Genomic DNA, 9696 nt, shown 5'->3' on the forward strand with positions numbered 1-9696 from the left:
AGCCAAGCTCAATATTCCAGGAAAACCTAAATTTTGCCTTCCAAAGATTCAGAATGGCTCCACTGGTTTTAAATCTAGCAGAGGAGACATAACTGAGGCAGATTCATATGCTAACTTCCCTATTCAAGTCTCCATGTGAAATATTCTCTTCCATTGTAGAGTCTGTGGGATTTGAATATTTCAGATCCACTGTCCCCCACTTTTTTTTTCACCATGATGTTTAAATCTAGTGAGTAATTTCTTTCTCAAATTCAAGTACTGTTTCTTTTAACATGGCTCCATAATTCCTTTGGGTATCATGGATCATGGACCCTTTTATTTAATTTATTTATTTTTAAAATTTTATTTATTTATTTTTTCATGGACCCTTTTATCTTGTTAACAAGCCTGTGTTGTTAGAATCTCCTGAGCAAATTGCCATATTGACAAAAATGTGTTCTGTATGTAGATGGCATCAGGTTAGAAGAAAGAGTTTACTGTAATAAATGCATGGTGATACATATAAATATTTTCTCATTATATACATCAAAAGACTGTTCTGTATATTTACACTTAAAAAAAGGATAGAGAAAAACCTAACCGTGTTCAAGTTATATTACTAGCAAGATTAAACGCAAGCAAAGAATGAAAATCCACAAGGTATACTATAAGTCTACCAATATGTCACCCTTCTTTATATGTCATTAGAATATTTCACAAGCACCTAATCATTTCCATGTACTTTTGGTTAGAAAACTTATAATCAGCATATGCATTGCTTATTCACATTAAAGCTGCTTCCTTACTCATGAGTAAAATAAATAAGTTGATGAAATATCATTTTTATCCTAGATCCTATGTTACATAATTAATTTAGAGATATAAGCAAATTGACATAATTAGGATATTGAGCTGAATTAGTATTTGTGTGATGCAAATAATAATAGCTATTCTGAAATGTTAATTTTTATATATACAGAGGATTAAGCCAGCCAGCCATTGGACTAAGAAGAGAATGTCAGCTGTGAATTTGGATAGTAGGCATTTGATTTTTTTTTTTAAGATTTTATTTATGTATTTGAGAGAGAATCTCAAGCAGACTCGCCACTGCATGCAGAGCCTGACATGGGGCTGGATGCAGGGCTCCATCTCATGACCCTGAGATTACAACCTGAGCTGAAGTCAAGAGTTGGTTGCTTAACCAGTTGAACCACCCAGATAGATGCTAATGTATATTTTTTTAAAAATCAACTAGTCATGCAACTGCCCTCAGAGATAAAGGTTCAGTGGTAACCAACATGGCTCAGAGCATGATGAATATGGTAGGAGGAAACTTACCTGATGGCTCATTGGTTCACATTCGCTCATCAGCACCAATCGCTGGGTTTAACATTCCACATTGAGACAATAGACATCAAATTTCAGTGTCGCAAAATACCCCTGGTAAGTTTCTATAAAATGTACTTTCCACTGGATCAGTAACACCATGGTTAACAATCGTCCTTAGGAACAGTGGCAAGTCTCATGGATTACAGATGATATTTGTGAAGATTACTTATGTGGGGAGGAGAGAAGAAGGAGAAGGAAGAGGAGGAGAAAAAGGAGAGAAGAAGGGAGGGGAGGAGGAAGAGAAGGGGGGAGAAGGAAAAAAACAGAGAGGGGAAGATAAATTTTAACATTTCATCAAACAGAGTATAATTAAATTTGGGACCAATTGCCTCTTAAAAATAATATTTAACATTACAGTAATAAAGATGCTGAATGGTTGCTAATGATTTGATTTCTAACAGCAAAAAGGAAGATGAATTACATATGTTCCAGTACAAAAGGGACTATACCGCATGCCCCTCCAAATCCCAATTTACCAAGTAGAATCTGAAATAGAAACAAGGCGAGAATCTGCAAAAAGCGGTTTGCTAAAAATGTGACGCCATATATATTTCAATAAGCCATAGACTTCACCATAAATGCTTTTAAGCATTTCTTGAAGATAGTCTTCATTTTGTTTGAATAATATTGTAATAATTGATAGCATTGAGGGGACATGAGGTTCTTCATGTAGTCAACTCAATGATTTAACTGAAAGGCCCTCGCTCCTTGCTCTGATTAAGTGTTAATAATTGTGTTTCTTTTTCCCTAGCTTTTTTGTCTCCTTTCTTATTCCCAAGGAGATAAATCTTGCGTAATGGAAAGGCAGTTAAAATTTGTTGAAAAGACTCCGCCAGGTGAGTCGGTGAGGAACACGCTTCTAGGAAATGTAACAAAGTGGGAGGCGAGGAAAAAAAGGGCATTTTCATTTTATATTATCCTCAAGTGAGGTTGACAATCCTTAGGGAATTTGGCCGTGAGTCACTCACTGAGTCTATTGTGTTCGATTCTGAAGCAGTTTGTTGATTCTTAGATGACTAACACTTACTCAAAATGCATGAAAAATGGCCACTTATCTCTGAAAGATGTCTCCATTTTTTGTGTGTGAAATGTGATACTTTCCCTTGAAAATCAAGTCCATGGAACATACGAATTAAGTTAGTTCTGAAATATGAAGTTAGACCCTAGAAACCAATAACCAGGCTATTGACTGCCCCAGTACCTTGGCTTATAGAGGTTTAATAAATGCCTTCCAGGGCCTACTTAATAACACTTTATTGAGTTTTAGGGGAAAAAAAAGATAGGCATCGTTTTTCACTCTGCATTAAACTGACGAACATAGAAATAATAAAACATACAATATGATAATGCCACCACATTTAACTGATCTTGCATGAAAAGGTCATCTTTTGAGCGCTTTTGCTAGATTCAAATGAAGTCTCTAGATATACAAGATGGATATTGAAACACTGACTCTGGAAAAAAAAAAAAAAACGATGAAAGAGAACCAGTTCTCAGATAAAGAAAATCTTGATCTTAGTTCAGCTATGCTCCCGAATATATTTTGTAAATTGTGTGATTATGTAAACTATAATGGAATTTGAAAAATGCATTCTGAAACAATTATTCTTAGTTTAGAAAGAGATGTGATGATATTGAAAATTATCAATGATTTGCCTTATAGAAACAATTCATTCCTTTTGTCTGGATCCTTTAGATTGGCACTTTCTTTTTTAAAAATTATAATTAATTGATTAATTTTGAGAGAGAGAGAGAGTGAGTTAGGGCGGCTGAGGGAAAGGGAGAGAGAATCTCAAGCAGACTCCCCACTGGGCACAGAGACCCACCCTGGACTCAGATCATGACCTGAGCTGAAACCAGGAGTTGGGTGCTCAGCCACCCAGGCACACCTAGACTAGTAGTTTTCTTACAGAACTTCCTGCAAAGATGGAAATTCTCTATATCTGAGCTGTACAATATGTTAACCACCAAGCGTACATGGTTATAAATTGTCAGTGTCTACATTGATGTTAGTTAGAGAACTAGTTAAAGGATGAATTCCATACATAAGATTCCACCCACTGCATATAATCCCACATAAATACAACACTTGAAACATCCTTTAAAAATATCTCCACAGATTTCAATGTGCCTTGCGAGAACTATATGTACATATTGGGTTATTGCCAGAATTATATGAACATATGGGACTCTTTCCTTCATTCTCTTCAGTCATGACTTTGAAGGGCACTTGGATCTCATCTCAACCACAGCACTTTTGGACAGAATGTACCCTTTTACAATAAACTATCTGGGGGTGACTAGATGGCTCAGTTGGGCTGCAGCATGGAGCCCAGTTAAGTAAAAATAAAATAAAATTAAATTAAATAAAGTAAAATATCTGAAGAATTTAAGGCTGCAATGAAACAATATAGCTTCTCTTTGATGTGAAACTATAAATTACGTCAGATATTTAAAAATATATACAATTACTGATTATTATGATATTAGTTTAATTATCTTTTTTTTTTTTTAACCCATATGTCTACATTAGGTCTCAATGAATTCTAAAGAAAGGAAACCTAAGTTTCAGTTGAGGAAGTGTGTGGCTCAAGCAGACGAACCCAGCAGTACATTCATGTGGAGGATCACAACGTATGGACGGGGAAGACTCCGTCATTCATCCATGGCTGCCTCACCTCAGTTAACCTCTTCTAAAGAAAATAGGAAAATGCGTACAACAGGGTACAATCCAGTGCCACCGTCTACAACAGCTATTATACATTCCCTCTGCACCTAGTATTTAATTTATTCACACTCTGCTTAGATCTAGAACAAGGAAAGAATTTTTTTTTTTTTTCTGTAAAAGGTCAACATAATAAGCTTTTTAGGTTTTGAGGACCATAAGGTCTCTCTTACAAATACTCACTTGTACTGTGTTCATGCCCACACAGCCATAGGCAATAAAGAGCTGGCCATAGTGATTTCTCAATAAACACTGCTACAAAACCAGATGTCAAGCTGGACTTGGTACGTGGCCACAGTCTGCTGACCCCTGGCATCCATCTCTGGCAGACTTGACACTTACTAATAATGTTCTCATGGCCAATTTGGAAAGATGACATCTTATTTTATGAGAATGTATGTACACGCCCTCCTTTTGCTCTAACAGTAACCATTTCCCCCAACCCAAGCATGGATGTGTTAGTGGGTTTGCTGGTCATAATGGACAAGGCCACCTTGCTTAAAACGAAGTCTTTGGACATCCCTCAAACTCCTACAAGAGCTCAAAGTGGTATCCAAAGCCTCCGAGGACAAGGGGATATACACCCACATTACAGTTGGTCTCGTTATAATTATCTGAGAACCGGTTGGAGGTTGAATGGGAATAGCTACACTGAAGTAGTGCCTTCCTGTTTAGAAAAGAAAAGAACAGATTTATCCGTTTAAGCCTAAGGGAAATGAGTACTCATTTTGGTGGGGCATTTAGAATATAATAATACAAAACACCATGAGAGGCCACGTCTGTTGGCTCTGTGACAGCAACGATCCTGTATAGTTAAGGCTTAGACAGTGTGGTGCCAAGGGTGGGGGGAGAAAGAGATAGAAAAAAAGAAGAGAAGAAGAGGAGGAGGGTGAGGAGGGAAAAGAGGAAGAAGAAGGAGCATCTGGTGGGGTAAATAAATAAATAAATAAATAGATCCTAAAAAAAGAAAAAAGAAAGAGGAGAGGGAGGGAGGAAGAAGGTGAAAGGAGATGGTAAATTAAGCATGCTTTGATCTCTGGGGCTTTGCTATCCCTAAAGGAATCCCCTCTCCCAGGACCAGTGCATCCCTACAGTCACTAAAGATGGTAGGTAACTAGCTCCCAGCTCACAGTTTTCAAATACAAGCCAACCAGCGTGAGATCCACACCCCAACCCTCCTCTATGGGCCTCTCACACTGGAGGGCACCACGCTCCTGTCCTACTCTCTCCAGGGCTAGGTACCCGATAACCAGAGGCAGCCCCTGTAGCCCAGAGCCCAAGGACATTATTCAAGCCAGTCAGTCCTATGCCTGCTCACCTGTTCCTTCCTGTGGAGGCCACAGTAAAGGCCCCTGTCCACGTTTTCCCTCCTCGTCTGCCTCCCGAAGGCCCTGGGGCTTCCCCGTGGCGCCCTCATGGTGTGGTGCATCCCCTCCTCTTGGGAACTGTGAGTCTCAAACTATTTGGTCCATGGCACTCATCTCCTGATCTTTTGAGTCTGCTGTACCTCAAGAGTTCTAGCAATACATTATATTATGAAAACGACATATTTAATATATACACATTATGTTGTACATTATATAATAGTTCATGCTTAGGTGTATTTATCATACATGTGTTATAAACACATAATACTATAAATGTATTTATGTGTTTTTCATATAAATAGATGTATTATTTACATATACATAAAATTCAGAATATCGGGATACTAGAATACCTAAACCAAATTTTATATATTTATAAGCATATATGTAGACACAGAGCACACATATATGTAAATATAAATGTAATATATGTAAAGGTATATATGCGGTGTATGTGTAATACATATATTTTTTTAAGATTTTATTTAAGTTCATTTAGTCAACATATAGTATATTATTAGTTTCACGGGTAGAATTTAGTGATTCATCAGTGTTATATAACATCCAATGCTCATTTCATCATGTGCCCTCTTCAATGTCCATCACCCAGTTACCCCATCCCCCTATCCTACCTCCCCTCCAGCGAGCCTCAGTTTGTTTCCCAGAGTTAAGCATGTCTTATGGTTTGTCTCCCTCTCTAATTTTGGCTTATTTTATTTATTTTTCCTTCTTTTCCCCTATATTTACATTTTGTTTCTTAAATTCTGCATATGAGTGAGACCATATGATAATTGTCTTTCTCTGATTGACTTATTTCAATTAGCATAACACCATCTACTTTTAACATATCATTGCAAATGGCAAGACTTCATTCTTCTTCTTCTTTTTTTTTTTTTTTTTTTACTTCATTCTTCTTGATGGCTGAGTAAGAGTCCATTGTCTATACACATCACATCATCTTTATCCATTCATCTATCAATGGACATCTGGGCTCTTTCTGTAGTTTGGCCATTGTGGACATTGCTGCTGTTATATATTATAAGCTAACGAATGCCAGACCTTTATTTAATAAATATTCATGGGCTACCCACACATACTTGCCTCTGTGCATTTACTACAAGGTGCTTTGTTCTTATATCTTGGTTAAAATTAGTGAGACTTCCCCTTTAACCCAAAGATGACCATTCCCTGATGACTTTCTTCATGGGAAATCAATCCATCGTTTTGAGTGAAATAAAAAATGAAGATAATCGTGGAGAACATTCAAAGGAACATTCAAAGGAACAAAGGTAGGGTTTCCCTTGGTGCCTTAGCTAGAGCATCTATAAGTGCTTTGAGCCATTTGGAAAACTCAAGTTTTCAATCCAGGTGATGACTTTGGTGGTCTGCAGGGATTTGCAAGAACAGTGTCTGGTTGCAGAAGGAGGTACCATCAGGGACAATGGAGAGACAGAGCTGTGGGTTCAATGTCACAGCCAGGGAATGGTATGGATGCTCTGTCTGCATAGAAGTCACTGAGTTGCATTGCCCCAAGTAATTCCTTATTTTAAGCCTCTGACTGTCCCTTGGTGCATGAGTGTTAGACATATATTCTCTTATCTTAATAAAATAGAACTTCCCAGAGTAAGCCTCAGCCTTTGCAGGTTCTCGCTTTCCTTTGGTGGGACCTGTGAGATTTTGGAGTGCAGAGTGTTCTCTGCTGATGTTCAAAACAATAGCTCCTGGGATCCCTGGGTGGCGCAGCGGTTTGGCGCCTGCCTTTGGCCCAGGGTGCGATCCTGGAGACCCGGGATCGAGTCCCACGTCGGGCTCCCGGTGCATGGAGCCTGCTTCTCCCTCTGCCTGTCTCTCTTTCTCTCCCTCTCTCTGTGACTATCATAGATAAAAAAAAAAAAAAAATTAAAAAAAAAAACAATAGCTCCTGAACTAGCAAGCAAGCAGAGGTATTGAGAAAGCTTTTGTCTCCATTTGCAATGCTGTTATTGCCATCTGCTTTTCTGATTTTTTTTTTAGCCCGCTGTATTATTTTACTGATGTGTCCATTGCCTTTTTCCCACATTTTCAATGAGATTTTCCAATGGGATAAGCTTCTGGCTTTGCTGGAAATGTATGCAGCTTTGTAGGAGATGGGGGAGAAATGGATAAGCCCATCTGAAACATGGAGCGAATAGAGTCTGTATCATAAGGACGAGAGATTATACTTATAGTGCTATTGACCCAGATGAAAGGAATATGATGCAGGTCTCATCAGGTCAAAGAAAATGACAAGAAACTCTTCTTCATAAATTCACTGTATTGGGATAATGCTACATTTAAAAACCAAGTGCAACACCTTCATCAAGCAGACTGGTATCACCAGCTTGTTTGCAAGTGTCCCCTGGAGATGAAAATGAATGAGTGCCAGTTTCATAGGCTCTCTGAGTGAGAGGAAAATTATGGTCATAATTTGCACAATGCTGTGATTTGCTCATAGAGATCTGCTCTGAAATTTAGAGCAGATAGAAGAGACAAAAGTAAAGCAACACATTATATTACCAGTAAGAAAATGCTTTTCAGGTCTACCAAAGAATGGGCACAGTGAAAAGATATTAAGCATGCCTGAATATACAAAATTAAGCTTTTATTTTGGTTTATAGACAGATGTATCAAGATCAGAAAAAAAATGTCAATTATTCATTAATTCCCCATGGCATATATAAATGTGTGCATGCATTGTGACAGTCAGGATGACCTTATGCTTTATCAATCGGAATGTGTTTTCTCAGAGACTACCCATCCATGGTATCCCTACAACATCTGAGCAAGAAAGTAAGGATAGATCCAAGTATCCATCTATCAGAAGAATGGATACAGATGATGTGGTATATATACACAATGGAATATTACTCAGACATCAAAAATAATGACATCTTGCCATTTGCAATGATGTGGATGGAACTAGAGGGTATTACACTAAGCAAAATAAATCCATTGGAGAAGGATGAATACCATATGATTCCACTCGTGTGTAATTTAAGAAACTAACAAAACAAAGAAAAAACAGACCAAAACACCCCAGACTTTTAAATACAGAGAACAAAGTGATAGTTGCCAGAGGGGAGGTGGGTAAAGGAGTGGGTGAAATAAGAAGAGGATTATGGGGATGAAGGCGGGGACTCATTGTGATGAGCACTCAGTAATGTGTAGAATGGTTGAATCATTATATTGTGCACCTGAAATGAATACAATGCTGTCTATTAATTATACACAAATAAAAAAGCAGGAAGCAGATAGAATAAAACAGAAAGTCGGGGTAGGGCTTCATGTCATGCCTAACGTAGGAGCCAAATGTGAAATAAAAAGCACAGGGTTCTGTAGCTGTGACCCAAGTGCTTTGCACCATCCCACGCGGACTCTGTGTCTTGACAAGCATGGGGTAAACAGAGAATAAAAATCAAAGGTAGGGAAAAGAAAAGCCACCAGCCAGACAGGCGATAAGTCAGAGAGTGGAAATGAGGACCAAGATTTAAGCGTGAGGTGTAGAGATACAGGGACAGATACTCACCCAGACGAAGACTCAAGATACAGGTAAAAATAGACCGCACTCATTTCCTGGGGCTGCCGTAACAAATGGTCACAAACGGGGTAGCTGGCAGCAATAGAAACACATTCTGTCACATTGTGGAGTCTGTGTCTACACTGCAGATGTCTGGGCTGGGCTTCCTGGGAGCATCGGGAGACCATCCTTCCTTCCTTCTCTCCTAGTTTCCTTGGGCTCCCCGGTGCTTCCCTCCAATCTCTGCCTCTGCCACTACAAGTTCCCTGTGTCTCCTTTACCACATGGGAGTCTCCTCTCTGCATCTGTCTCTCCTCTTCCTGTAAAGACACCAGTCATCTTGGGTTCAGAACCTGCCCTACTACCTTATGACCTCACCTTTTGTGACCTCATTACACCTGCAAAGAGTCCATGTCCAAATAAGAGCAAAGTCTTAGGCAGTGGTGTTGAGGACACTGACTTTCAGGTTCAATGAACAATACGGACAGTGATCAAAACATGGTTTTAGAGATAGCAAGAGAGACAGACGTGAAGACTTGAGGTTTTTGCACACAGGATGAACGCAGAGCACCATGCCCGCGTTACAGGGAAACCCAGAAATCAAGTATAAACAACACTGAGCAAAAAAGAAATACCGATCTTCCTACTTTGATGGTAAAATGTCCTCATGCGATAATCTTTTCAGGTTATCCATGAAAACA

General features: G+C 38.8%; 1 long non-coding RNA gene across 2 annotated transcripts in view; it reads right to left on the bottom strand.

Moving 5' to 3' along the window:
* LOC140629133 (uncharacterized) overlaps positions 1 to 9348 on the bottom strand; it is a 41659-nt gene extending 32311 nt beyond the window's left edge. The window contains exons 1-2 of one of the 2 annotated variants that reach the window (XR_012026991.1): positions 9005 to 9348; positions 1318 to 1533 (exon numbers count right to left, since the gene is read on the bottom strand). This is a non-coding gene — a long non-coding RNA (uncharacterized lncRNA). The remainder of the gene's footprint in view (positions 1 to 1317; positions 1534 to 9004) is intronic. The other variant, XR_012026990.1, reaches the window with a different exon arrangement.
* Between the last annotated feature and the right edge of the window lie 348 nt (positions 9349 to 9696).

This window comes from Canis lupus, chromosome Y, assembly GCF_048164855.1.
Source record: "Canis lupus baileyi chromosome Y, mCanLup2.hap1, whole genome shotgun sequence".
Classification (NCBI taxonomy): Eukaryota; Metazoa; Chordata; class Mammalia; order Carnivora; family Canidae; genus Canis; species Canis lupus.